Source organism: Babylonia areolata, chromosome 17 (genome assembly GCF_041734735.1).
Source record: "Babylonia areolata isolate BAREFJ2019XMU chromosome 17, ASM4173473v1, whole genome shotgun sequence".
NCBI classification, from domain to species: domain Eukaryota; kingdom Metazoa; phylum Mollusca; class Gastropoda; order Neogastropoda; family Buccinidae; genus Babylonia; species Babylonia areolata.
The window spans coordinates 15,631,418-15,635,495 of record NC_134892.1 but is presented as its reverse complement, the minus strand read 5'-3'; the positions used below and the strand labels follow the sequence as shown (position 1 = coordinate 15,635,495).

The 4,078-nt window shown below is 45.1% G+C and overlaps 1 protein-coding gene across 1 annotated transcript in view; it reads right to left on the bottom strand.

Annotated features, from left to right (window-relative positions):
* Positions 1–2,605: 2,605 nt before the first annotated feature.
* Positions 2,606–4,078, bottom strand: part of LOC143291494 (uncharacterized) — a 21,003-nt gene continuing 19,530 nt past the window's right edge. The window contains exon 11 of the mRNA XM_076601374.1: positions 2,606–4,078. This exon is cut by the window's right edge and continues 230 nt beyond it. The gene's annotated coding sequence lies outside the window, so the exon portion shown is untranslated.

Below are 4,078 nucleotides of genomic sequence, written 5' to 3'. Positions count from 1 at the left end.
TTTGTTGGTGAGATCAGGGTTTAATTAACCCATTGACGTGTATGCTCATCAGTGAGGGGCTGTCACCTCACGGAGATCACCACCAGAGGTTACAGCTCAGGATGTCAGTGAGGGGCTGTCACCTCACGGAGATCACCACCAGAGGTTACAGCTCAGGATGTCAGTGAGGGGCTGTCACCTCACGGAGATCACCACCAGAGGTTACAGCTCAGGATGTCAGTGAGGGGCTGTCACCTCACGGAGATCACCTCCAAAGCTTACAGCTCAGATTATCAGTGAGGGGCTGTCACCTCACGGAAATCACCACCAAAGCTTACAGCTCAGATTATCAGTGAGGAGCTGTCACCTCACGGAGTCACCAGAGCTTACAGCTCAGGATGTCAGTGAGGGGCTGTCACCTCACGGAAATCACCACCAGAGCTTACAGCTCAGGATGTCAGTGAGGGGCTGTCACCTCACAGAATTCACCAGAGGTTACAGCTCAGGATGTCAGTGATGGGATGTCACCTCACGGAGATCACCACCACAGCTTACAGCTGAGGATGTCAGTGATGGGCTGTCACCTCACGGAGATCACCACCAAAGCTTACAGCTCAGATTATCAGTGAGGGGCTGTCACCTCACGGAGATCACCACCACAGCTTACAGCTGAGGATGGTCAGTCAACCTTCTTTATCTGGACTTTCTTCCCCTCGTGGGTTCCAGTACTGCTGCTCAGCAAAACCAGTGACACCACGGATGATCAAGCAAACCTCACTTGAGACTCATGACATACTGATCTCACGATACCAGGGTTCAGCAGTTCAGCAGCTAGGGGGTTAATGTTCCACACTCTCTTCCACTTTCACGTCAGACTTTTTAACAATGAACATAAATCTTTTGGATGAATGCTGGCAGTTAAAAATGTTTCAATTTCTTGGCCTTTCCTTCAATTCATCCGGAGATTATTTCTTTTTTGGACTTTCATATGTATGTTAAAGATGCCCACAACATTATATGCCCAATAATTTGGTTCCTGAACAGGTGCTGAGGATATTGCCACATACTCATAACCCAGCGCGGGTGGGTGGGGGTGGGGGGAGAGTGGGGACGGGTGGTGGTGGTGAGGGGCGGGGGGGGGGGGGGGGGTTGTAGTGTTGTGTTGGTAGATCGTTGAAGACTTAGATTAACCATGTTCTGACACACACGCACAAACACACTCTCTCTCTCTCTTTCTCTCCCCCCCCCCCCCCCTCAAATATACGCATGTCCACGTGCGCGTGCACACACACACACACACACACACACACACACACACACACACGGAATAAGTTAACATCCAACCTGCCAACCAGCCAACAAACGAAATAGCCAATCAGACAGCCAGCAATCCAATCGTCTGACGACCATGACATTCCCCCAACAACAGGAACATTCCCCCCGATCTCACCAACAAACGATCACGCCACACACTCCCTGTGTCCCGAACTGGTCTTCATGGTTGGCTTTTCTGTCTGTCTGTCTGTCTGTCTCCCTGCCGGCCTGTCTGTCTCTCTTCATATCTCTAAACACACACACACACACACATACACACACACACACACACACACACAGCCACAGTCACACACACACACACAGCCACAGCCACACACGCACAAACACACACACACACACAGCCACACACGCACACACACACACACACACACACACACACACACAAATTATACATACATACATACATACATACATACATATATATATATATATATATATTGATGGTGGTGGTGGTGGTGATGACGGTGATGGTGGTGGTGATGGTAGTGAATGCGGTGGTGACGGTGATGGTAGTTGTGCTGGTAGTGGAAGTGGTTGTGGTAGTGGTAATGGTGTGGTGGTGACGGTTGTGTCGGCAATGATGGCGTTGTTGTTGTTGTTGTTGTTGTTGGTGGTGGTGGTGGTGGTAGTGGTTGTGGTGGTGGTAGTGGTGGTGGTAGTGGAAGTGGTCGTGGTGGTGGTAGTGGGGTGGTGGTGACGGTTGTGTCGGCAATGGTGGCGTTGTTGTTGTTGTTGGTGGTGGTGGTGGTTGTGGTGGTGGTGATGATGGTGACGGCTGTGTCGGCAATGATGGCAGTGCTGTTGTTGTTACTGTTGTTGTTGGTGGTGGTAGTGGTAGTGGTTGTGGTGGTGACGGTAGTGGTGGTGATGATGGTGACGGTTGTGTCGGTAATGATGGTAGTGGTGGTGATGGCGGTGGTGAAGGTGGTGGTGGTGGTTGATCGGCACAGCCAGTGGAGGAAGGGGAGGGGGGAGAGGGTGAGGGACGCACAGACAAGAGAGAAGGTTTGCGCTGCAGCCCCCATCTGTTCCTCTGTCCATCCGTCTGTCCGTCCGTCTGTCTGTATGTCTTCCCGTGCGTCTTTCTGTTTATCGGCTATCTGTCCATCCTGTCTGTCCGTCCGTCTGTCTCTCTGCCCGTGTGTCATTCTGTCTGTCCATTCGTATGTGTGTCATTCTGTCTGTCCGCCTGTCTATCCGTCCGTATGTACATGTCCGTCTGTCTATCCGTCACCTTGTTTCACACCACTTGTGCACTGAATATAGTCAGTCATTCTCACACCACTTCTAATCCTTATTATTATTTATTTTATTTTATTTTTTACAAAATCATGCATGCTTATTATACATACACTCCAGTAGTTTCCCTCTAACACAATGTTTCAACAAAATAGGTCATAAGATGCTTCTTATTTTCAGAATCAAATGCTTTCTCAGTGAAAACTACATATAATTCACGGGTGACAATGAAATCTGTTTCTGCATTAAGTCCATAAATGTAAGCATATGATCTACAGTAGAATAGTAGCGTTTGAATCCCACCTGATATCCTCCAGTAATCTTATCAATTTCAACCCAGTATTGCAATGTGTTATTAATAATTGTCCTATACATATTACTAGCTGCGTCAAAAAGGGAAATGCCATGATAATTATTTGGATTGTTTCCATCGCCTTTCTCACAGAGAGGAAGAACAATAGATACGGTCAAGCCTTTGGAATATATTCCTTCATCGTACAATGCGTTGTAAAACTTTTAAAGAACAAACTTCATACTTACATCCACATTTCAATAATTCTTCAATAATCCCATCTGGCCTGGCGGCTTTACGATTTTTGATTTTTCGACTGGTAGTAAACACTACCACTTCTTTGGATATTGGACGGTTTAAAATAATCTTTTCCTTCTTCTTCGTCCTCTACGTACGGTAACATATTAGAATTTGCGACTTTCGTGAGTTCTCTATAGTGGAGCTAAGCTTCAGTAGTAGTAACATTTGTTGGCGGTTGCTTTCTTTTTGAAGAGATCTTATGTACCACGTCCCATAACTCCCCTTGACGTTTTGTTCGTGGTGTTAAATCAGTTACTAAAGTATCGTTAAAGTGTTTCTTTTTTTTGTTTGTTCTCAATACATGTTTATATACCCGCCGTGCTTTACAATAACAAAACTCCGATCCTGATCATCTTAAGTGCGACGAAACTGTTTCAGCAACTTAGGAACATTTTTCCTCAAATGTTTACATTCCAAATCAACCAACCAGTCACGGGGCTTGTTACACTCTCTCTTACAACATATCTGTTTTTGTTCAGAACCAAATAATATTTCATTAATAGGCAATGCACCAAAACTGTGAGACTCAATATTAACTTGTTTAACACAGGACACAAACTCAATTTTAATCATACACAGCAGTCCACCGGGTCACCTTCCTTGTGTCATATATCTTAAAGCTGAAATACAAAAACTCGTACACCCTGAAAAGATAGCAGAAGTGAATTCTTCAAGAAATGTCTCAATTAAACATATAGAATCAAAACTACATACAAATGAAAATAAACTCACCATTGGTCAAAACAGAAGCCAGCCTATTTACATTCCAATGTAGGAACGATAACTTTTTTTTTTCATTTTTGTACATCAAGCTTTTTTTTTGTTTTTTAAATCATCATCTACCACATGTTAACGTTATTGGTCACAGACAAACTCTGTGGCAGACAAAAACGCATGAGACAGGAATGTCAATATCAACTCTATCCAAACCAA